Genomic DNA, 27,166 nt, shown 5'->3' on the forward strand with positions numbered 1-27,166 from the left:
AAGTCTCGCAGCGCGGCATCTGATTCACCATCAAGAACTCCTCCTCCTCTCGTTCCTGGAGTTCTGTCAGATATCCGCTCAGGGCATTGGCATATTCCGAAATGTTCTCATCTTCTCTCTGCACCCGAGCAAAAAAAATGTTTCCATAGGGTAGTGCATGTGGCTTTCTCTCCATAAACCTCCTTCAGTATTTTAAACATGTCCTCCAGGGTTTCTTTGAGCTCATCCGGGTAACCTCACACAGTCTTCAGGTATCTCCAGTCAATACCTTCATGGCCAAGTCAACCTGCACACCTTCTGGCAGGCCATAAAACTGGATAGTCGCCTCCAGCTGTGCCATCCACTCCGTCAGTGACATATTGCGTCCATCAAACTTAGCTAGCGTAGTCAGGGCTGCCTCTATAGGCAACTTGGCCTGGGGTAATCTCCATTTCGTCCCCCTGGTCCTTCTTGTCTTCTTTCTTGCTCATCCTGCCGACTACACCGAAATGTAGTGTGTATGGGACAAGGCCTCACGGCTGGTACTCACTCTTCTGGCTGTCCCGTCACGCGAAACGAAGATCTTACTCCCGGCACCAGTCCCTCTCCAGCAGTTCTTGGCTGATACTACTGGAAACAAAATCGGGATTAGCAAGACTCCGCCGCTTGCCGAACTCTGAAGTGAGGGGTGGGAGTTAGGGGTGGCGATGACATTCACCAGCTGGGTCAATGGTCATCATTGGCCGAAGCCTCAGACACCCAGTTTCAACTATAGGCACTTGTGCACCCAGGTGTTTAGATAGGGTACTCAAACGTCCGTGTCCAGCCCCAAAGTCGACACTCAGGGGGAAACAGACAAACGGAAAGAATACTCACTCACGCAAACTGGTCACCTTGATAGATGCTCACCCGCACCTATGGGAGAAGACAGACAACCTCCCTCTCCTACAATCCTTCCTAGTGCAACACTGGCTAACCTGCCCTTGCCTCGCTGGTACTACACACACACTAAGTAGATAACGCTAGGAAGGCTGCTACACCACAACACAAAGGACTAACAACTCAACATAACTCGACTAACATGTCAACACAACCTTCATTATATCAAACACATAACCAATAACATGGGTAACTTAGGACATATATATGGAGTGAGGCTACTTACCGCCTTCCTATCTTCACCCCTCACCTGACGCCGCTTTTGACTTCGGTCAGCTGTTCGGGACTGGGTAGGCAGAACAGCCATTCCCCCTTTCCTTACTAGGTCCGGGCCCGGGGAAGAGCCGCCACAGAGCCCACCGTTCCCAGGGGCAGGACCTCTCAGGAGATAAAAATCACCCTTGGCACAGACCCAGGGGCCTGGTAATAGGCACAGGCCTAGGGGCCTGGTAATAAGCACAGGCCTAGGGGCCTGGTAATGAGCACAGGCCTAGGGACCTGGTAATGAGCACAGGCCTAGGGCCTGACTACTGAGGCACAGGCCGGGAGGGCCCGAACAATCTCACGGGCCTAGCGCCTAGTGCCTGGTGGTCTAGGGGGCTGGTAATGAGTGCAGGCCTAGGGGCCTGGTAATGAGCACACGCCTAGGACCTGACTACTGGGGCACAGGCCAGGAGGGCCCGAACACACTCAAGGGCCTAGCGCCTGGTGATCTAGGGGGCTAGATGTAAGTGGTGGCCACCCAGGGCCACTTATCCCAACCGCTGGGAAACTCCCGGGCCTTCCTGATGCCGCTGCCAGCTCTCCGGCTCCCCCTGGAACACTGCCGCTGCTTCTCCTTCCTCTACTGGCACCGGGGATCCGTCCTCTGCCGCCGCTGCGTCTTCTCCCACGCCTCTGCAGCCATGCCGTTCTTCCTCCTTCTGCCCATTCTCCATTGTCTCTTCCTCCTCCCCACCCCGCCTCTTCTCCTCCGACCTCTGACGCCGGGTGGGGGCTATCTAGTGGCACCTCGTCGGCCGCCCAGCTTCCCACATGTGCTGCCCGGCACCTCTTCACACCCCCAGTCACGGTCATGGAGAGTCCCATAAAACTGAACATTTTAGCACCCTGTTTGTGCCTAAACCTAACCCTTCCGCAGGCTAACCCCCATGTGCCTAAACCTAGCCCTCCCTTCGTGCCTAACCCTAACCCTTCTGCAGCTTTTGCAAATGATTGCAGATAGAATATACTTTCAATTCCTGTCTGTGATCTGTGAGGTGAAACTGCCAAAAATATGGCAGCATGTATTGTGTAACTTCTGAAAAGTCGACAGGGCTGAGGTTGACAATTGAAATAGGTCAATATAGCTAAGTTCGGAGGGATTGAAAGTTCGACCCCAGCATTAGGTTCACAATGGTAAGGTCGACAGTCAAAAAAAGGACATTAGTTTTTCACTTTTTTGGTCCCGAATGTCGACATATCAACTGGATATCGTCAAAGTGTGCCGCATCCCTGTGCTTTTGATTGTCGACCTTCCCATTGTTGACCTAAATGCTTGTGTCAACCTTCCATCCTTGTGGATCTTAGCCATGCCGACCTATTTCAGGTGTCGTCATAAGCCCTGTCGACCATCAGTGCATGTCGAACTAATTAGGGTCAATCTACTGACCATATCCCCTCTTTATAACATCAGTGTACAGGTTGTGCTTTCCTAGGATTTATGTGAAATGTCACGGTCCGTAAAGTCCCAGTTGGAGTATTCCTGGTTGTCCCACCATCACTGCACGCCTGTGTCTCCTGAAGCCGCCTCTGCAGATGTGACACGACACAAAACAGACAATGACTAAATGTGTTGCAAATCAGATTCTCCATCTTTACTGTTTCCCGCGCGGATTTCCCTGACATTTTTCTGGAAGATATTCACAGTGAGAATTATTGATGGTTCGGAGACCAGAGCCATTTATCATCCAGCCTCTCGCTGACTCACACTCATCATTTACATATCACAGGCGTTCCTGAAATTGCCTTCCGCTGACTGCATCCAGCTTGTGATAGTAAAGGACACGGGACATGGATTTGCTGCTTGGCCGGATGAGGAATCAATGGCGTACAGTTTCTTCAGAGATTAACCTCTGTGCCCTTCGTAGATTCTTCTCACCAGTGTTATATAACAAATGTGTTAGGAGTTGTGTGCTGCAAATGCCTGACCTTGCCAAGATTCAATATTCATCACAGTCATTGTTATAGATTCCGATTACAGTAATCAGAATTGTTGTGGGATTTGTGTGTACATGCTGGGCCGGCGCCACCACTAGGCAGCCGGCCACTGGAGGGCAGCACTTGGGACGGAGCAGGTGTACCACTCCCTCCACCTGGAGCGCTGCAATGAGTAACACCGGCACTGTGTACATGTTTCATTTCTAAACTCTGGACGATCCGGGCACTCCCAGCATTTCATTGGGCACACCCACAATTTTTGCTCCCACTCGCCCACTCCCTGTCAATCAGGCTGCAAACAGCTTGCAAATAGAAAAAATTGCCAAAGCTGCTCGCATCCGGGCCACGCGTACGCTGATTGCAGCCAACGGGCATGCGCAGTGGCGCAACCATCGATAAGCATACGAATTTGGACTTGGCCGAATGGACCTGAATTGGATCTGTTGTCAATGACTCAGCATAAGTTCACTTATCTCTCCTCATATGGCAAATACAGGGCTGCTGCACATTCCCAGCGGTAGCAGCATCTTCATCCCCCTGCAAGCGGGGGATGATACATCCCACCGTTAGGATCGCATTTTGCAATGCGATTGTGGGCGGTAATATTCCGCCCAAATCACATTGTAAATGCGATCAATGATAAATGGGCCCCTAAGTGTAAAGTACAGGGGGGGATCAATATGTAGCCGTGTTTGAACTTTGAAGACATGTGGCGTTGCTGATGAAAGTTGGTATTACAATCGTGTACTACCATCTGTCAAACAACGCCGTGTCAAATTTCAGATTGATTCATAAATTCGTTTGTTTTTTTTTTCACCACGACAATGCACCAGCTCCCTCATCCGGAATTATTGCGCCCAAATTGCATGAATTGCGCTATGAATTGTTTCCGCATCCACTTTACTCGCCCGACTTGGCTCCCTGCGACTTCTTTCTGTTCCCTAACCTGAAAATGTGGCTCGCAGGAAAAACATTCAGCTCAAACGAGGAGGTCAGACAGAAGCCTATGTGAGTTTGACAAATTGTATTTTTAAGAGGGTTGAAAGAAATGTCAGGGACATTGGGAAGAGTGTATTGCCGTGAAAAAAATTGTGAAAAATGTTCATCTTCATTCTTAACACAGGAACTTATTGTTCCACCCTCGTATATCTAACTGTGACAATGCCGGGGTATTCTGGATACGGAATTCCATTCCGTATCCAGTGTATAAAAAAGACCAATGTTTACATAAATTTCCAGTGTCGTTACTGGGGTCTTCTACCGCTCCTCCAGACTTCAATGTTCCGCAGAGTGGGATATTTTTGGACTGCATTTGGAAACCCCCATCTAGAAATCCTGCATTTGTCACTGCTAGGAGGAAGGCTACGAAAGCACAGGAAGAATATACAAACTCCACACAGTTATGACCATGGTGGGAATCAAACTCATGACCTCAGAGGCAGTAATACTGGCCATTACACCATCCGTACTTCCTTTGTGTACCCACTTTTAATGCCCGCACCAGGCAAAGATTAGAGAGCTTGCATGGGTCCTGACCAAACAGGAGGCGTGGCATAATCATGGAGGTGTGGCCATGGCCTATTAAAAAAATAAACTAAAGACACTACTGTTTTTGCAGAGCGGCACCAACACACACAGGGAGAAAGGGGAGAATCCGCCTATGCCCACCGCCACTTATGACATCATCTCACTACTCTTATGTGCAGTCAGGCCTGATTTATGTATCAGCTGAGGCTTCATGTTCATATTGCAGTCATGTGATGTCAGTCCCATTCAATGGCTTTGCTGGCATTATGTTACAATTGTTACACTGTTCTGTACATAAGCTGCTCTCTAACTTGAGGGGATGCTCGCCTGAATGAATGCAATAGGAGGTTGTGTACAGAGCGGTTCATGCTCCGGGAATCTCCGTTCCCCAGCTATGCTTTGATCACTTTCACAATGGAAACAGCCATATCGTTTGTAAGGGAGATATAATAAGGCTGAGATTTATTGGGTTGAGAGTTTAGTTCAGATGGGAAATGTTGGGAATTTCAATATGGCCATTACAGAAAGCCTCTTCATCTGACCCTTGCAGGGGAGTGACTGGGCAGCCGGCTTCACTTCATGGAAGGATGAAGTTCCTCGTGGATTTGTGAGTTGTTCCCACAGCTGTGGGCAAAGTGCGTGTAATATGAGGCAAGGACATACACGGTAAAACGGTGATAACAAATGATCAATGGTTACCAAGTACTATTCAGGGGCATCAATTAATACAAGGCCCCCCGGAGGCAAGGCAGAAGGTGGCGGCCCCCAGTGGCTCCGGGTTGCACATGCGCAGTAGCACAGCTGAGCTGAGGGGACAAAGGAGAAAGTAATGTGATCACATGACTTCTCATCGGTTACAGGGATTGGCTCCTGTCCCAGCGACACGCTAGTGGCATAGCTGGGGGTAAAGATTTCTTATTGCAGTAAAGCCCCGTACACACGGGGGGAGATATATTGCTAGCAATATATTGCTCAGTGTCTCCTTTTCATCAGCGACCAGAGATGGTCGCTGATGAAAAGGAACCTCTGCTGGGGGAGCCGCAGAGGTAATTAGCTGGTCGCAGGAAGCTCCTGCGACCAGCGATTACAATGGGGCTTAAAACGGGAGCGCGCACCCGGCAAGTTATCGCTGGGGCACACTTCCATCACTGGCAATATGGTCGCCTCCGACCATATTCCCAGCGATTATAGCCCCTATCGCCCCCGTGTATACACAGCATAAGGAATCTTTATTTTCAGTGCTGGCTGCAAATGCTGAGAAATAGAATGTGAAGAGGGGTTTTTAGCAAAGCTTGGGAGAGATAAAATTGTGAGAGATAAAGTACTGTACCAGCCAATCAGCTTCTGCATTACATTTTACAGGGTGTGGCTCTCATTCTAAATTAGTTGTAGCTGCAAACTACTTCGTAATCATGGGCGACGACAGGACTGCCAGGCGTGTGCTGAGCTGGGGAGAGAGGCTGTGTCTGTCATCTCTCTCCTGTCACGCCCGGGGTCTGAGTCAAGGCCTCAGGTGTCGGTTCTGGCCTATGGCTAAATCAGGGGGGGGTGGGGGGGGGGGCTTGAAAAAGCTCTTGTACATGAACCCAGAATATGGCACTTGATGTTAGCCCGGAATCATGACCAGAATGGAGGAATGCGGTAATAAGAGCAAAGTCTTTTATTAAACATGCAGAAGGTGGTAACAGCGTTACTGTGGTTGCAGATGATGCGTTCAGGAGCGATGGTAGAACATCGGTAACTTAGGAACGATGGTGGAACATCAATAGCTCAGGAACAATGGCAGAACATCGATAGCTCAGGAATGATGGCGGAACATCGGTAGCCAGGCAGGAGTACACCATCTCAGGAGCAGAGGATCACAGGAGCTGGAATACCTGGAAGCAAACAAATTGCAGCAGGGAGACACAACTATATCAGCAGTACACAACTGAAACACTAGCAACTTGGACTGAGTTTCCCATGATACTTATACCCACTGGGAAGTGGGGATTGGCTGAGACAGTATGACTGGGAAACAGGACTCACAGGATCGGCTCAAGGAAAACAGGTGACCGGACCAGAACTGAGCTGAGAACTGCAGTCTGACATGAGAGGAGGGAATGCTGCACAGCCGCTGACTTAACGGCGCTGGATGGACACAGGGGAGATCGCGGGACAGCTGCACTGCACACACGACAATGACAGCACATAGCCAGTCTGGACAGGCACTTAGGTGGTAAGAATGTCTGTTTGATTACCCAGATTGTGACATCTCTCCATTGCCCGGCGCCCTGCAATGGAACCCGGGACCCTCCATCATACCCGGGCCCTGGTAAAAAGTATCCTCCCCACCCCATCTCGGCTCCACTGATCACAATGAACGATTACCACCAGTACATTGCACATGTATACATGGGAGGTGATTGCAATTACTGAAATGGGGGCATGTAGTGGGTGTTCCATGGGCGCTGCCCTCGCAAAAAATGCAAAGAAAATAATAAACCGAATCATTCGCACAGGCTGACTAACTACAGAGCTACTGCAGACTATTGAGGTACCGATGGCTGTGAGACACTATCGATGCTAGGGCTAAATACTGGATAATCGCAGCCAGCTGCTGTTCCTCCCACTGATGCAGGGAATACTGTCTAGTCTGCTGCATGCACAATGACATTCATTAACGCAATAGTTTTGGGGGAGTTATTTTGTTTTTGTGCAGGTGAAATACTGACTGCTTTGTTTTTACACTGCAATTTAGATTTCAGTTCCAACACACCTCACCCAAATCTAACTCTCTCTCCACGTGTTACATCTTCCCCACCTGCAGCGCAGCAAGGTTTTGCCCATTTTGAGAGCAAATTTGTCCTGCAATCAGGTCTGATTAGGACCACTGTGCAGGCATTTCAATTTTGACTATATTATGTACAATGTAGTGTTCTAGTATAGTCAAAATCTCACAGTGTGTATAGACAATATTGGTGGTTTCTGGGCTCTGGGAAGTTTAAGGTAAATTTTACATATCCAGAATCTCATCTGTATGCGCCTTCACTTTAACCCTGCTGCCGGGTTTAACGTGGTAATAGATTGTAATTCATTAAACCATTAACCAGAATATATTAGACAAAAGTTATTTTGTGCAACACTGTGGTAAAAAGATAAATAATAATAATATCATAAATAAAAGTGATACTTTGTACAATGCATATACTGTACCCCCAACATGAGGCTCTCCATGAGGGACAGAATGCTCTATTTCTGGACTGTAATGATTTAGTCCATTTCTTGCCAATTAACCTGTTCAACACAGGTGATGGAAATCATAAATTACCAGGGAAGTCCAGAAACAGATTATTGAGTCCAGCCTGAAATGGGTCATTTTGGGAGGCGTGACTTAGAACAGGGATGGGGAAAATTCGGACCTCGGCTGTTGTTGAACTAGACATCCCAGCATGCCCTGCAACTGTTTCAGAATGGCCACATAGCAAAATTGTAGCAGGACGTAGGGTGTAGTTAATAAAATAGATTTTTATATCCCGGATAAGGGATACTCAACCTGTATTGGTATCATTAATACATTGTTGATGACTGGTGCTGTTAAAAGAAGGCAGAAGTACAGAGAGCAAGGTGAGTACTCTTTACCTAGAACGGCGCCCGCGATTACAATCGCGGGCGTCGGGGGTAAAAAATCGCGGCCATCGCGGGCATCGCGGGTACATAAAAAACGGGTGCGACGCGATGCCCGCGATGGCCGCGATTTTCCCATAGGGATCAATGTTAAAAGTCAGATTGGACGCGATTTTAGCGTTAAATGCCTCAATGCCCGCGATTTTTACATAGGAAACAATGTTAAATGGGCCACAGAGCCCTAATAGTCCCCCTGAAGTCTTAAATGGCCCCCACAATTTTTAACGCCACCCCACAATCAACGTCAACCCGAAGCGTGGCGAGCGCAGCGAGCCCGCGAGGGGCGGCGGTACGCGTCCTCCGACCTTTTCATACCCCCACTATCCACGTCGGCGTGGAGTTGAGAATAGAATAGTGTGGCGAGCGCAGCGAGCCACCGAGCCCGAAGCGTGGCGAGCGCAGCGAGCCTTGCGAGGGGACGCGGATACCTTCACAGTTATACGCGTCCCCTCGCGGGCTTCACAGGTGTCCATGGCGACGCGGACACCTGTGAAGCCCGCGAGGGGACGCGTTTACCTGTGAGGGTATCCGCGTCCCCTCGCGGGGCTCGCTGCGCTCGCCACGCTTCGGGCGCGGTGGCTCGCTGCGCTCGCCACACTATTCTATTCTCAACTCCACGCCGACGTGGATAGTGGGGGTATGAAAAGGTCGGAGGACGCGTACCGCCGCCCCTCGCGGGTTTGCTGCGCTCGCCACGCTTCGGGTTGACGTTGAACGTGGGGTGCCGGTAAAAATTGTGGGGGCCATTTCACACTTCAGGGGGACTATTAGGGCTCTGTGGCCCATTTAACATTGTTTCCTATGGAAAAATCGCGGGCATTGAGGCATTGAACACTAAAATCGCGTCCAATCTGATTTTTAACATTGGTCCCTATGGGAAATCGCGGCCATCGCGGGCATCGCATCGCACCCATTTTTTAGTGCATTCGATGGTCGCGATGGTCGCGATGGGCGCCGTTCTAGGTAAAAAGTACCGCAAGGTGTCCTCATCTAAAGACTTTTTAATGTCAATTTGTAATGTCACCAACAGATTTGACATTTAAAAAAAAAAATCAGATTGCATGAAGGGGTTAATCATAAATATGGCCTTTGGTTAGCATTAAAAAGAGATATTACCGGGACACAGACCTATGCCTGGAAACTGGAGACATTTATTATGGCCGTTCCTCAGATTGTGTTTTACAATATACTGTATCTACAGTACTTTGCGTTAGCAGTCCTTTTACTAATGTAGTGAATAATGATCTTATACTGTTATAATGTTTTCCATAATCATTTTCTGAACACTGTGGTTCGTCTTGGTTATCTATCTCGCAAATCACCCTACAATTAGCCAAACAGCCATTATTTTAACAATGTCACACTTACGGAACAAAAATGATTTTGGAATTATCTAACAGCTTAAGTTTCTATTTCTGGACACCGTACGTTCAGTTTTTACCAAGCACCTAATATAAATGCTAAATTAACCTGAAACAGACGAGGCTATTAGATCAAATTGACATTTTCAAGGAAACCGTTTAACTCAAACCGAGGCAGTAAAGAATTAAAAAAAAACAATCACCAAAAATGATTTAGCGTAATATGTTGTATAAAATGAAATCTAAAACAAAATTTAATTTTGAAATGAATTGGAAAATAAATATTTGCCTTTTTTTTTTGTACTTTCTACGGCACAGCGGCGTCTTCACAAACTTTTTTGAATCCCGAAGCCCTATAGTATCAGCATTTTGTCCACAGCAGGACTAGGGCCAAAATCATTAAATTATATAAATTGTGCTGACCTGACATCTTTAGGTCTAGTTATGTGATGGCGGACAAAAAGGTGGGAGGGTTCTCCTCACCCTGATCAAAACTTCAATCCAATGCCCCCTCCCAACTCCACTGCTGCCACCAATACCAACGATCCAGACCATCAAGTGGAAGTGGCGTCTTAAGTTCCACAGCAGCCACCTGTATTAAGTACAACAAGGACGCTTCCTCATAGACATTTTTAAGATGGTTATGGTAGAACAGATTGAAAAGGTCTAGGGATGGCCATTGGTGCAGCCGCCATCGATGGTCGATGGTGATTCTGCAACCAGCCATCGCTAGTCGTAAACTATCTGATGGATCACTATTGATGGTCATCCATTATCTTTGACTGAATGGCCTGTGGGCCAATCAGAACTCGGGGGCAGGACTTCTGGGTGTTGGGGGAGGAGCTATGGTCTGTGTCCCGGCACCTTGAAAAAAAAGGAAACCTTGGTTCTCCTTTGCCATCAATGTAAGGAAACCATCTGGTTCTCCCACATCGATGGCAAAAGTATTCAACATCGGCCATAAACCATCGATGATTTCAAATCATCGATGGTTGATGTCCATCCCTTATTCGGTCTAGGTAGACCATGTTATTGGTCGAACCCGTCTAGTTAGACGCCTAAACATAGATCGACAGTAACGGAAGTTAGACACCAGCGTTACAGTGACGGGAGCGTGGTCGACGGTCATATGGTAGCATCTACTAGTACACTGGTCTACTACAAGAAAACCGCAGGCTCACCCAAGAGAGGGTTTCAGAGAGGGTCTTTGATGTCGGCTCTGGCCTCGATCAGCCTGATTCTATCATTCGATGGTGAGTGAGTTGTGTTTTGCCGAGCTGAGATATTTTCACAAGCCAATTGAAGGCTTGCACAGGGCAGGATTTCACTCTGTCTTGGGCGGCAGCTATCTCATCGCAAGCAGGGGCAAACGCAGGATTGGCAAAGGGGGTTTCCAGAGAGGGGTTGAGACTGGCGTAAATCGGTATATACCTGGTCCATTAAAGTGTAAATAGATACAAAAATTATAGTCCTGGGTAACACATACAGTTTTTAAACCGATTAATCGCATACTTTTTCTGTGATTAATCATATTGTTGGTGCCGCTTACTTAGATGCTCATTGCCAGGGGTTCCATTCTCGTTGCCAGGGGGATTACATGCTTGTTGCCAAGGGGGGATACATGCTTGTTGCCAAGAGGGATTACATGATAATTGCCATAGGGTGTACCATGCTCGTTGCAAGGGGGATTACATGCTTGATGCTAGGGGTTCCATGCTCGTTGTCATAGGGAGTTTACATGCTCGTTGCCCAGGGGGAGTTAAATGATCATTGCCCAGGGTGAGGTAAATGCTCTCTGCTCAGGGGGAGGCAAATATTTTTTATTGTGGGAAGGAGCAGCGCCGCGGAGGCATCAGAGACTCTGCGTCCCTCCAAAAATGGCCGCCGCCACAAAGTAGACAGCCGAAAGAGGTCCTCCTGCACCCCTAGCGTCTGTCAGTGTGACAGACACTGGAGGTGCAGAAGTACCTCTAGTGTGTCTTCTCTGTCAGAGACACTGCTCCTCTGCGGTTACGCTCCCCCTCAGTTGGTTAATGCGTCCAAAAAATGCTATCGCCGTTATAGTGCTGCGGAGTTGACGTGACAATAGGACCTTATTCTGCCCAGCACTAATATACATATACTTAATTAAATATGCAGAAAGAGAGAGAATGGCGCAACCAAGTCAGTGATAATAGAAAATTTTACTGGACAAATAAATAACTGACATACATGGTAAAAAGCAGCAAACAGCTTGCCCAATGAATAAGATCCTTCAGAAGCCACCGGGAGTCGGTGGAAGCCGGGACTCAGTTTCCCACCGACGGTGCCTCTTTTGCTCGGACCAGGAGAGACCTGTTCAGGTCTGTGCATGATGCCGTGAAGGTAGCCACGCCTCTACGCGTTTCGTCACGTGTGGGACTTCGTCAGCACATATATATACACTCTATTTACATACATACTGTGCATTAACTAGGCAGTGGGCAGCAGCAGTGTCAAGTACTTGGAGTGAGGACAGGACAGAGCCCTGCAGGAATCACAGCAGCAGCTCTTTGTTATTTTGGGTCTGTGAAAAGTGGGTGGGGCTTAAGCACAGGCCACGTCAGTAGGTTTAAAACCATTTAAAACATTTTTTGTCTGTCAGGGGGGTTTCTGGGTACCCAGAAACCCACCCTGTGTGCGCGCCACTGCAGGGCACTGTCAAATTGCACCGCTACGGTTAGATCTGACTAACCCCTATGCGCCAAAGGGATTGTGGGCCTGTCTGGGAATTAAATTACCTACTGTAACTTAAAAAAAGGGGGTAACTTCTTGCAATTGTTGGGAGTTACCATTTATGTTTAGAGGTGTCCGCTGAAATCCTGCCCTGCTCTCCCTATTCCTCTCTGATCACAAATCCATAAGATCTGCACATAAAACTCACCCTGTATGACTCTGAGGAGGACGAGGCTCTCTCACCAGTCACACTGGCTCCCATTCAACGTGCTCTGTGATCTGTCACTGAGGCGAAGGAAGAAATCAGCTCCAGCCAGAACGTACCCAGGGAAACTTGCACATACCAGGGAGCAGTCACGTAGGAGTCAGAACTAGAGCGACCGGCAGCGCGAACGTTTCATGTTACTGATTGTAATTAAAAATGAAAGAGACGACAGAACTGTTCAGACAGCTTATGATGAATGTATCTAGAGCAAGTCTGTGCCTGCGCGAGCAAATTGCTTATTTATTAAGTAATACAGATAACGGCATGAGGTAGGCCACCATAATTTCAAATCAAATGTAATAAATAAATGAATTAACTCAAACTCGGTCCTCAGGATACGCACCGGTCATTTTTTTCCCGTCCGTCCCTCCCCCCCGGCAGGAGCGCTGTGTATCACCAACTGTCACATTTTAAAAATCCACAGGTGACCTGGAAAACATGATTCTGAGGACGGAGTTTGAGAACCTGCGCTTTAACACATAGAGGACCATATATAGGGGCCTCTCACTTTCCAACAGTTCTTAAGTTGAGGGGTGTGGCTTTTACAGGGGAGGCGTGGCTTGTTCACTATTGTAGCTGTTGTGGTCATGAATAATTTGTACAGCTGTTTTCCTGTCCTGATTCCTGGCTGTCGCCCTTACTTGTACTATCCTTGGTATAGGGCAGGGATGGGAAACATTTGGCCCTCCAGCTGTTGTGAACTAGGCATCCCAGCATGCCCTGCAACAGTTTGCCCATGGCCAAATAGCATAACTGTTGCATGGCAAGCTGGGATATGTAGTTCAACAACAGCTGGAGAACCAAAGGTTCCCCCATTGCTGGTATAGGGGTAGCTGCTGACCAGGGGCGGATTGGGAAAGAAACCCAGCCCAGGAACAGGGAGGTGGGCGGGGGGTTTCTGACGCAGCAGCCCGGGGGGGGGGGTGACGATACAACCCGGGGGGGGGGGGTGCGGACACTACTCACCAGGCACCGCCGTCGTCATCAGACAGCGACCAGCGGCTGGTCACAAAGTGCAGCATCGCCCAGAACAAATATGGCCGCAGCATATGTGCATATAATATATACATATATGCGGTGGCCATATTTGTTTTGGGCAATGCTGCCGTTTGTGATCAGGCTGCAGCCGCTTGGTTCCGGCAGCCCTGGAACCAAGGTAGGCGGCCCAGCTGGAGGGACATTAGGGAAATGGCCCGGTTTCCCTGTGGGCCAATCCGCCTCTGTTGCAGATACATGTGGGGAGAAGGCACTTCCATTTTTTAAACACTCGACTCCTGCTTGTTTACCCTGAATGATGGCCTGTTCTGGTTGACTCAGTAGAGACTGACTTAGATTTACGGGTGCCAGGACAAAGACAGGCGCCCGCCCGCCCCTGGCACACTTTGTCCTGCATTTGCATGGGAACGCCCAGCGTTTTCATGGGGATGCCCATGAAATGCTGCGTGTTCCCATATTCAAGCGTCACCACCTTAAGCTGGGTACACACTGGATGACAATTTGACTGATTTGCCTAATAAGGATGAGTCATTAGGACAAATAATTTGAATCGCCATATTGTGTACACGTAATAAGGGGTTATTCTGGTTCACTCGAAAAGGCACAATCACTCTCTAATGGACAAAACCATATGCATTGCAGGTAGGGTGGCCAATCCCGGGATCGGCGGGATCCCGGGATTAGGCCCACAAAACACCGGGATTTCAATCCTGGGATTGTAGATTCCAATCCCGGGAATTCGGGACACAGTCTAATTCCGGGCAGCGTCTGAGCACTCGCTCAGACGCTACGCGGCTTCTCCCATACCCGGCAGCACTGCGCAGCGTGACCTCTCAGCGTGACATCAGAGGTCACGCTGCACAGGCAGGCAGAGATCACGCCCACCTAGCTTGCAACCTCGCAGTCCCGCTCCCCGCCCCTCCACAGCTAGTGGCAGTATGAAGCCGCACTCCCACCCGCCTGCCCACCTAGCCTGCAACCTCGCAGTCCCGCTCTCCGGCCCCCCACGGCTCCCGGCAGTATGAAGTGAAGCCGCACTCCCGCCCGCCCACCTAGCCAGCAATCAAGCAGCAACCCGGGTCCCGGCAGTATGAAGCTGCCCACCCAGCAACCTGGCAACCCGGCCGCAAAAGTAAATGCGGGGCGGCCAGGGCTGTTTTTTTATTAGGAATCCCGGGATTGAGCATTTTTCAATCCCGAATCCTGGGATTGAAAAAATGCCCCAGGATTAGCTTCCCTAACTGCAGGTGGGGCTGATGTAACATGTGCAGAGAGAGTTAGATTTGGGTGGGGTTTGTACCTCAAACTGATATCTATATTGCAGCGTAAAAATAATGCAGTCGGTATTTACCCTGCACAGAAACATTAAAACACCCAAATCTAACTCTCTCTGCACACATTACATCTGCCTCACCTGCAGTGCATATGGTTATGTCCATTAGAGAGTGATTGTACCTTTGCGAGTGAACCAAAATAACCCCTACATCATCTCATAGTGATGCGTACTCTCGTGGCCCACTAGCGATATCCCCCCTCATCTGTACATACAGCTCAATTGAGAGATGCTGCTCCAAACCCCCCCCCCCCCCATGGCTCCGCCAGTGTGTTTGTGCACTTGCCGATGTCGGTTCCCCCGCTGGGTCCCATGGGCCGGTTGGCCAGAACCAATCGGTAGTGGCATAGAGGATCCACCACTAGGGATTCAGTACTGAATCCCGGTGGTCGGGATCCCGGCGTTCGGAATCCCGACGCCGGAATCCCGACAGCTGAAATGCCGACAAGGGGGGGACGTGGATCGCCCCCCTTGCGGGCTCGCTGCGCTCGCCACGCAGCGGGCCCGGTGCCTCGCTACGCTCGGCACACTAATTTATTCTCCCTCCAGGGGTGTCGTTGACACCCACGGAGGGAGAATGTGTCGGTATTTCGGCGGTCGGGATCCCGGCGTCGGGATTCTGAACGCCGGGATCCCGACCGCCGGGATATTAACTGCATCCCCACCACTAGGATGTATCCTGACATATTCCATGTTGTTTCTTGGCTGCGGCATATTATATGTTATAATTAGCAGCAAAGTAAAAGGTGTTTTTGTCTGTCTGGCATATAATGACATCCTAATGTTATCCATATTAATTTACTGAATATTCTCTTTCATCCTTATTCTTGCGCTCATTATACAATTACCCAAACGGTTCTCCCTTTCATTCTGCACTCAGGGAACAAAACGACGCACAATTATCTAACGAGTTCTCATTACCTCTGAGCTCCATGCTTAATTTCATAGCATTTCATTGAGTCATTTGTGGAATATTCAGGGACTCATTTGCATATCTCCCCAGCGTTTCCCGGCAGATTCACATAGACTTCCAAATAAAAAAAAATTATATATATATATATATTTTTTTTTTTTAAAGAATGTTTTTGCATCGTGCAAATTATTCAATTTTTTTTATTCTCCTTCATGGGAAGAAAACTGATTTCCCACAAAATAAGTGCTCTTTTGAGAATACTAGATACTTTCTCGCAAGCGGTCATGTGAGAGGTAACACTTGTGTTTATGTCCAAGTTTATAGATTAAAATGATCTTTTCGTTGCATTGTGCAGATTTGGTTGCTATAGATACTTTCGGTTATTTCCGGTGAAAAGACTTTTACCTATTCTGAACAGTATTCGAGATTCCTTTCTCTTCTAGATCTGATGACAAACATCTGTGCTAGGACACACACATACTGATTCCACAGACAGATTTTCCTCTGTACTTGGGTCTGTGTCAGATGACTTCATGTCTTGCTGGGTTGTTGGTTTTTCTTCCAGGAAACAACAACGCTTTATATTTATTTTAGTCCGTTGTATTTTTAAACCATTTAATTGCATCTATGAGAACGATGCAATGAGCAGAGGGGGGTCATGTCAAAACCCGTAGCAAATACCCTCTAGCCGTAAGGAAGTGCATGTTCCTTAACCGCGTGACCCCAAGGAGGAACTAATAAAGGGACGGGGAAATTATTTTCATTGTAGGCTACTTATTCATTTCTGAAAAGTATCACTGTGACCTCTCTACAACAAGCGCTCAAGCAGAATGTTATAAATAGACGCGAGATCAAGCTGGTCGGAAACATCAAATACATGGGAGAAAATATGTTCTCTAGGACTTGGTCGTGTCATATATAAATCAGCAGCAACTGCAGGAAAATGAAGTGAACCAAATTCTAGATCATTTTCCTAATAGGTTGCAAGTGGCAGTTGTATTCCAACGATGGAACCTTGGTGTCCCGTGGTGTGGGCAGTTGGGAGACCCACTATCACTCGTCCCTGCCAAAAAAAAACATTAAGAAGGGGCAGGGGGCATGCCAGCAGTTCACATAGTGACAGAACCGGGAGGCATGGCTCGTGAGCGTGGGCATTCCGCAAAGCTACGTCCATGTTTTTTGAGACCACACCCTTTTCGGGAACGCACGCCGTAGTCCAGTGCCAGATTAAGCCTTCGGGGGGCCCGGGGCACTTTAGACTGGGGGGCCCCCTTGCACTTGTCATTACTGGCCACAAACTGCATGGGGGAATATTACACTGTCAAAACACAGTAAAGGCAGTATAACTGCAGGGGATATATATATATATATATATATATATATATATATATATATACACACACACATACACACATACACACATACATACATACATACATACATACATACATACCACATGAAAAGCCTGTGTTTGTCCCTCTGCACCTTACTCTGTAGGAGACCTCACAGTCCCAGTGCTGCCTCTAATTAAAAACCCTCCCATGACTAGGCTGCTGCTGCTGTTATCCATGGGCCTGAGAAGCATGTAATGAGCTCCACCAATCAGAGCTCAGCACAAACATTTCAGTCTCTGCCCTCTGGTGCAAAGTGTCATGGGACTTGGGTCAACTCCCAGTAATGCACTGCACACTTGGCTCCCAATGCTCAGCACCATTAATCATTGTCACATTGGCAGATAGGTGAAGCTGCAGCACTACCCCACTCCCATGCACAAAACCTTTAGCTAAAAAAAAAACACAGGGGGCCCCTAGCTAGAGGGGGCCCAGGGGCACTGACCCCTTGTGCCCCCATTATAATCCGGCCCTGCCGTAGTCCCGACTAGCTTTCCAAAAATGTTGGGGGGTATGTAATAGCTATTTAGACTAATTGTATTTTCTTATATATTATCTGGATCAATGTTGTCAAAAATGTACACAGCTTTCCTTGATTGTTAATTGTGTATATTTTAACCAGATTTGTACCTATAAGACATTCAATGAACAGCAATATGCGGCTGTGTACATCACCGCTGATGATGGTGGTTACATTATTCTGCATACCTCTGTGGGGTGCAAGGAAAATATCTAGGATTGTAGGGGTGGTAAGGGGGATACAAAGCAACCAGAATGCCTGCAACTCTGGGAATTAAATTGCCTGGGATGTAGTCAGTATCATACCTCAAAACATTTACAATAGTGGCAGAAGAACACATGCACGCCCTTGTCATGCACCTGAAGATTGGGTCATGTCCTTGCAACAAGAGGCGTGGCCTATGATTAGCCCTGTTTCCCAACCCCACCCCCTCTGTGTTTCTTACGTCTATGACCCGCTCCCCCGCGGAACACTGCCGGTCCTGGGTGGGACACGGGGTAGTCCCAAAAACAGGATTGTCGGTGCAATCCGTACAGTATGCAATGTGCTGGCACTCATGCAGACGGGCAGACAGAATCTTGGCAGCACAGTTCCAATGCTCAAAATCCTGACAGATCCCGATGGGAGGTCTTGGAGTTAGGGTTAGACACCAGGGGGAGGGGGAGGGTTAAGCTATGAGGGGGGGGGGGGGTTAGGTAGTTTGGGTTAAGCTGCTGGGGGGGATAACTAGGGTTATACTGTGTGAGGGGAGATTTAGGTTGCAGGATGGTGGGTTAGGCACTAAGCGGAAGGTTAGGGTTAGGCGGCTGCGGTATGGAAATGTTAGGGTTAGACAGCGGGGAGTGGACTGTTAGGGCAGTGTCGGACTGGGGCATGAAGGGCCCACAGGGGAGATGCCGTGGTAGGGGCCCATGTTTAGGGGTGTGGCCAGTCTCCAGAGGGGGTGTGACCAGCAATGCACTGTACACAATACACCATAGTTCTGTGCAGTATAAGGTAACATACTGTATATGTAATGTGTAATTTAAGTGCAAAGTCTGGAACCTGATCTCTACAGTAGGAGGTGGGCCCCCAGGCAGTGGGGCCCACCAGGGGTTTCCCCATGTTCCCCTGTAGACCAGTCCAACTCTGGGTAGGGTTAGGCTGTGGGAGAGAAAGGTTAGGGTTACCGCCCAAGAGAAGGGGTTGGTTAGGTTTAGGGTTACAGCTGCGTGTTCTGCCGGGATTTTGACCATCGGCATACTGAGTGCTGCGATACGTACCCAAAACAAACTGCCCCTAAAAACCAGAATGTAGGGCACATTTCTTATAAACTTGATATCAGGGGCGTAAGTTCATCTCAGTCTAGATGTTAGAGAGGAGCATGTTGTACTGAACGTCCCCATAGTAATATAACACTCCATCAATTTACCTGCAGGAAGTCACATGACCCGTGTTATTCCGGGAGGCCTCCTCATCTCCTTCATGTCACCTCTGAGTCATTAGGACCTTGTTATTGGATAATGACGGCTTCCTGCTACTGCTGGGACAAATTACTGCTTTTATAACGTCATCAAAGTGATCTCGGGGTAAGTTAAAGGTGAAACTCATTTATTTTAAATAAGAATTATCCGATTCCTGCAGCAAGAATTTATGTTTGGGGAACAATGTTACAAGTTAGAGGATATCTGTCCATTTTTGTGGGTGAAAAGGTGACAATGAAAAACATATGCGGACCCTCCTGTGTGAAGGACGGAAGCATTTCAGCGGCTAATGAGAAGAACCAAAGATGCGTTTATCACTATTAATGATATAGGAAATGTTCTGTTTGATCCGGGGACCCCACATCACTGAGTGGACAAACTGATGAGTGGGAAGCAAATATCTGGCTGGATCTTTTCATAATATATATATATATTCAAGAGAAAGGACTCACTCTCCAGACAAATTTATGCAAATAAAATCAGCTGTGTATTAAATTTTCATATGCAGCAGAAATAAAGTTGATACTCATATACATGGGCTTCTCACAAAGTTCTGGACGTCACCCCGGCAGCTGTCTTTTTATCAAATGGAGTGCGATCTTGTACCATAAATATATGTGTATATATATAATCTCCAGGAGAAAATGACAGGAGGGGCACCCTAATAGGAGAGGGTTTGGGAGGGGGATGGGGGGTGCTAGTGGTGCCAGTGTACATGCTAAGAGAGAGGGAGAGTGGAAAATAGGCCATGGCGTTTAAAGTACACAGGCCCACCTTGGCAACAAAAGTGTAGGATGTAGTTGTGCACGCACCTAAGGCGTGCTCCAGAAAAGGGGGTGTGGCCCAGGGCCGGTGCTAGGGTTTCCGGCGCCCTCCTGCAAACCATACATTTTGCGCCCTTTCACATTGCAATTGCAACAAGCTGCAGCCTGATTGTGGGAGTGTATGCGATCCTATGGAGGATCTCGGGTGCATGTACATGTATGCATACACCATCTCAGTGCTGTGTCCGCAAAATGTTGCAGGCACTAAAGGTGCCCATACACGCTGCGAGAATCGCATACGTTATGGGCTAGATCGCATGCATGCAATGTGTGTGCGATGCGATCCGAAAGCAGTACAAAAAGTATGTGCAGCACTAGTGACTGATGGGGAAAGGAGGGGAGAGAAGGAGGAGATGGAAGAAGAGGGGAGGAGATAGAGGGGGCGGAGTGTTGAGGACTGGCAGCGGCACTGGCACAGCACACTGAGAAGAGGGAAGGAAGGGCAGGCGGTGCTGCTGCCTGTTCGTCATTTGATTGACAGCTGACAGGCACAGGGAGCAATGGGTAGGGGGCGGAAGGCTTGCCTGCATCTTAGCCTGCATCGTAAGCATGGCAACTGAAGCATGAGTTTGACTGGAGAGAAGTTCTAAAACCATCTCATCTCCTATTTTACAGGTACATGAATCCCATTTTGAACATCTGATGCTTTTCATTTAAAGAACAGTCTGCATTGTGAATTGTTTTTTAACTTGGAGCCTGCAACTTCCCCCTTCCACTAATTAGCCTGCTGAGGAATTAGTGCAAACACCAGCCCCTCCCCCTGTACCAGCTGACCCAAACTTTCCTTTAATATTGGAAATTTTTGGAAGCCTGCTTTAAAGGCTTGCCTGCATCTTAGCCTGCATCGTAAGCATGGCAACTGAAGCATGAGTTTGACTGGAATTTGGACTGGATTTGGACTTACGCCCGCACATGGCATCTTTTTATTTTTCACCAATTACCATCTCTCTCAGCCTCTAAGCTGATGAAAGCTATGTATTTTCTTTGTTTACTGTTTCTTTACAATGATTTGTACCATTTACCTCTGTAACCACTGTTTGCAAAGCCTGTATGCTGTACCATCACTAGTTGCCCACCCTGCCAGAAACAAGCTGGCAGGGTGTGCAAGCTTTGGAAGGAAAGTGCTACATCCGGTTGAACTCATGCTTCAGTTGTCATGAAAATCAATATTATTACTGCTGCCTTTGAGCAGCATGATCAAGATGGCGCCGCTGATGGCTGCCTAGGAGCTGTGCAGCTCAGCCAAATATGTTCCATGTGTGATAACTGTACTGTCTCTGCTTGTATTGATACCTACCTGGCTGTTTCGGTGACCTGAGGCGCCGCTGATGGCTGCCTAGGCGCTGTTCAGCTTGGCGGGTATGTGCTCCCTGTGTGATAACTGTACTGTCTCTGCTTAATGTTACTTTCCTGGCTGTTGCAGCGACCAGTGGCGCCTCTGATGGCTGCCTAGGCGCTGTGCAGCTCGGCGGGTATGTGTTCCCCACATGTAATGTCTTAATATAATGTATGTAATGCCTTCACCCCCCCTTCATCCCTGCTTGATGCTGCACTGTAAATCCACAAAAAATTCCTAGTGTGCGCAAGCATACATGGCCAATAAAGTTGATTCTGATTCTGATCCGGACATGACATGTCATCCAGGCATTCACAGACAGCGCTACATGCCTCAGCGCAAGTGTCCGTGAGGAAGAGGGGGCAGGTCGCAGGAGGAGGACAGTGTGTGCGGTGCAGGGAGCTGCTCAGCCTCTCCATACTGCCGCCCGTTGTCAGACAGGCACTGCGGGTGGCATGGAGGCTGTGTGCACTCGTGGTGCAGGGAGCAGCTCTTTATACTGCTGTCCGCCCGTTGTCAGAGCGGCGCTGCGGGCAGCGTGCAGGAGGCAGTGACAGTGAGGGCTGAGGCAGCTTTAGCAGAGCAGGGAGGGAGACAGCGCCTTTTCAGCATGGCGCCTCCCTGCTTTGCATTAGCTGCTGAGTGGGTAACGCCGGCCCTGGTATGGCCACTCAAAAGGGGCTGTGTCCTTGAGTGTAGTGTACCACACCATATATAATTTCTACACATTATGCAACAAAAAAGTAGCGCGAGCACCAGCACCAATTCCCAACACACAACCCCCCTCCCCACGGGCAGTATCGTGAGCACCCCCCAGGGCAGTAGCGCAAGCACCAGCACGAATCAGGCCCTAAAAGACATGTTCAAAAAAGCAGAATACATGTCTAGCATGTCTAGCATTTATCATGATCACATTTACAATGCGATCTGGGCGGAATATTACCGCCCAGGATCGCATTGTAAAATGCGATCATATTGGGGGGGATGTATCATTTTTAAGGGCGCAGGGACAGGGTTCCGATAGGAGCCCGTCCCTGCGAAGCCCTAACCCGGAAGCCGGGAGGTCAGCGCATGCGCGGTTATGTGCTGACCCCCGCCGACCCCTCTTACCGCACTGCCCTGCTCGGGCAGTGCGAAGTGTAGCCATAGGCTACAATGGGCTATCGCCATTGTGCGATGCCGGGCTGCCCGATGTTGATACATCGGGCAGCTTCGCATCCCCCATAGAAACCTATGGGGGATGCGGCCGGCGGCGCTGCAGGGAGGATCGCAGCAGGGATCAGAGATCCCTGCTGCAGTCCCCCTTTAATACATTTGGAGGATACTAAATATTTGCGGTGAACCCCCGAAAACTGATGTTTTCGGGGATTTAACCGCAAATATTGCTTGATAAATGCGGGCCTAGGTGAGAAAAGCACCAATCAGCTTCAGCAGAGCAGTGCGAACTGTCAATCAGAAGTCCTGGTGACTGTCACTGTCATCATCCAGTATTTGTCCTTTCCGCGGTGAGATGCGAAATTAATTAATTATGGCCCATGCAAAGGTGGGGTATTCCTATAACCTGCATAGGTGCTTCTCCATGTGATCATTATTGGCCATAGACATTGCTTACGTACAGTATTACGTACAGTATTACGTACCGGCGCCCCCTATCCAGGAATCTGCAATGAAATAACCAGGGACCTTGTGAAGAACCGATGATTAAATATGTTCTTTTATACATTAAGAAATAATAACTGCTTTAGGCAAACATTTCTGTATAAAATTTCCCCTTTAATGATACATAACTTGCTTCTGTTAATTAGTCAATTTAGTAATTAGCAATAATGAAGAAAATCTTATTTTTATTTTCAATGCTTCGACGTAGGTGATTGTATTCAGGTCTCGGGGCACCGGCGAGGTAGTTAAGCCATTGAAATATGTGTATGAGAGGTAGAACGTGCCGGAGCAATCTGCGAGGCTGTACACAGTGTGATTTCTTTATGTCTTCCTTATTTCATTATCAAGGAAATAATGAAACATTTCTCATATTTCTTTTTTTTTGTCAAATGTAATCGTCTATGTTAAACAGCAGCCCGCAATTTTACAGTGATGATTATCTGAAGTGCTAATGTGAATATAAAGTCATTTCAACTTAATTTATTACTAGTATGACAGTGAGACTCGCGTTTCCAGAACGTACCGCTAAACCAAAAAAAAAAAAAAAAGTTGATCTTTACAATTTGACTTTGCTGAAATGTAGAATAGGTGATTTGCTAAAAGTACTTTTTTAAAAATTCTTTATTTCAGGCATGTCCAAATTGTGGCCCTCCAGCTGCTACAAGTCCCATCATGCCTTGCCACAGTTTTGCTATTGGGGAATGCTAAAACTATGGCAAGGCATGCTGGGATGTGTAGTTTTACCAACAGCTGGAGGGCCGCAGTTTGGAAATTATTGATTCAATTGGACAAACTTATTAGAAATTGCAAAAAAAAATGTAGTCTTAAGGTGTCGACCCAATTTAAGTCAACATGCATTGGACTGAAGGTCGACAGGCATTAGTTCTAAACATGAAATGGGTTGACATTAGGTCGACAATGGCAAGGTTCACAGTCAATAGTTCAACATGAGATTTTTACTTTTTTTTTATCCTGAATGATAACATAGTTGACATGGACACTATCAAAGTGTACCACGTCCACTTGCATGCTTTGGGCATGATGTCTTGCTGCACTTATTATTCTATTCTATTCTCCCCCCGATGCCCTAGGGCAGCGGTTCTCAAACTGTGGGTCCTGACCCCAAAGTGGGTCCCGGCCTTCTCAGCGTGGGGTCGCGTCTCCATGTTGCTGACCATCAGTCAGAGATTCAAGACGTCTGTTGAGTTTTCTGTTACTTTAGACTCCTCCCATCACTCTGTGCCTCCACAATGCTGTCATGTATGTGCTGTCTGCTGGCTACACGTGTGATGTGATGGGTTATGGTATATCAGGCTCCTCCCATCACTCTGTGCCTCCACAATGCTGCCATGTATGTGCTGTCTGCTGACTACGCATGTGATGTGATGGGTTATGGTATATTAGACTCCTCCCATCAGTCTGTGACTCCACAATGCTGCCATGTATGTGCTGTCTGCTGACTACACATGTGATGTGATGGGTTATGGTATATTAGACTCCTCCTATCACTCTGTGCCTCCACAATGCTGCCATGTATGTGCTGTCTGCTGACTACGCATGTGATGTGATGGGTTATGGTATATTAGACTCCTCCCATCAATCTGTGCCTCCACAGTGCTGCCATGTATGTGCTGTCTGCTGACTACACATGTGACGTGATGGGTTATGGTATATTAGACTCCTCCCATCACTCTGTGCCCCAACAGTGCTGCCATGTATGTGCTGTCTGCTGACTACACATGTGACGTGATGGGTTATGGTATATTAGACTCCTCCCATCACTCTGTGCCCCAACAGTGCTGCCATGTATGTGCTGTCTGCTGACTACACATGTGATGTGATGGGTTATGGTATATTAGACTCCTCCCATCACTCTGTGCCTCCACAATGCTGCCATGTATGTTCTGTCTGCTACGGCGCGGCGAGCGCACCTGTACTGTTGGTGCGGGGATCATACATCTGATACCCACGCCCGGCTCCCCTCCATTAACCCTGTGCATCCTGTACCTGGCGTATAAGACGACCCTCCCACTTGGAGGCATGTTTTTCAGGAGAAAAAAAGTCGTCTTATACGCCGGCAAATACGGTACATGACATTATAAACAGCATTTTTCCTACACTGAACCTTAACGTTGAGACTCACATTGAACAGTTAGGTCTTTCTGATTATAAGTAGAACCATGATTGTAGTAGATGGATTACAATTATATGCAAAAAGAGTTGAGTGAAAGTCTAAAAATTGTTTCATAAATGTTTTACCATGTTGCGCATTTGGCTGAACAATTTAGCACATTTTGATGTCAGAATTGAGCCTTCAATGTTCTCAGTCCTACCATTTAAGCTTAATATTAATCTGTGTATTAAAAAATGGCCCCTTTAAAAATGGAGACAAAAACTCCTTAAAAATGGCCACCATATCCAATTGAAATCAATGAGAACTAGAGGGGAAATATTATTATATTTAGATATAAGTACAGTAGGTTGACGGTACCAGTGTAGCAGTGCTTCTCATATGCCACACCGGCCGCACCCCCTAGTGACACTACGAATTACCCCAACCCTTTGAAACACCTCCTAAACTTTATAATGTTATACAAGCGCAAAATAAGGTTTGCTTCCAATCTGCCCAAACTTCGTCCAATTGAATCATTGCAATGTGGGCACCTTTTGGTGCAGTACTGTCCATTTTTGGATATGCAGCATGGACCATACTTATCTACCTGACCCTCTCCATGAGGGAGAACATGCTCTATTCATGGACTTCCCTGGTAATGTAGGATTGCCATCACCTGTAGGGAGCTAGGTAACTGATAAGAAAGGTCTCACCACAGGTGATGGCAATCCTACATTACCAGGGAAGTCCAGGAACAGAGCATTTTCTCCCTGAAGCAGAGGGTCAGGTAGGCAAGTATGCTATGGACCCGTACCCCAGTGATGTTGCATACTCCTAAAAATATATTCCTTGCATGTTCTAATAAATATTCCCCAAAGTGAGAAAATGACCCATTTAAATGTGTTAAAAAGAATATGAAATGCATATTGCAAAAAAAAACAAAAAAACCCTTTAACAAATCCCATCAGCCAATGAAATCAAAAGGTCAACTCAATTCATGTGATCCGGAGTTTGCTTGGCATCTGCAAAGCTTTACGTTGAACACCAGGATGTGTAGATGTTTGAGATGTTGCCAGAGCAGGAATAAAACAAATCCGATCTGATGTTAATTATTCGGGGCAGATGAAAGGATAATCTTCCATCTTTTACTGTTTTAACTTAAAATGGCCGATGAAACAAAAACAAATTACTGCTATACCGTATGAAGATTTGTTGTATAACATTCATAGTTTCCCAATAACGCCAGGATATCAGATGGTTTATATGATGTGGATGCATTCGGCTACATCAGAAATGCAAATGTCCTTTGCATGGCCAGATTAACAATGGGGTAGATGGCACTAAGGCTCTAGGACTCAATATATCAATAGACCAATAACCATGACATGATGATCATGACCAGCCAACCAGATGTCTACATGGTTGTCCATAAATCAATTGCATCTAATTTTATCACAATGCAATTATACTACCTTTATAAGGTGGATATGCCCACATGGCAGTGGCCACATCTACACAGCGGCAATGCCCACACAACAATGGTTCCTCCACACATCACTGGCAACACCCACCCATCAGTGGTCTCACATACATAGCACTGGTCACACTCACATGACACTGGCCACACCCACACATCACTGGCAACACCCACCCATCAGTGGTCTCACATACATAGCACTGGTCACACTCACATGACACTGGCCACACCCACACATCACTGGCCACACCCAAACATCAGTGGTCTCACATACATAGCACTGGTCACACTCACATGACACTGGCCACACCCACACATCACTGGCAACACCCACCCATCAGTGGTCTCACATACATAGCACTGGTCACACTAACATGACACTGGCCACACCCACACATCACTGGCCACACCCAAACATCAGTGGTCTCACATACATAGCACTGGCCACACCCACACATAACAGGTCACACTCACATGACACTGGCCCCACCCACACAACACTGGTCACTGA

The sequence above is a fragment of the Crinia signifera genome, chromosome 5 (genome assembly GCF_055691185.1).
Source record: "Crinia signifera chromosome 5, ASM5569118v1, whole genome shotgun sequence".
Classification (NCBI taxonomy): Eukaryota; Metazoa; Chordata; class Amphibia; order Anura; family Myobatrachidae; genus Crinia; species Crinia signifera.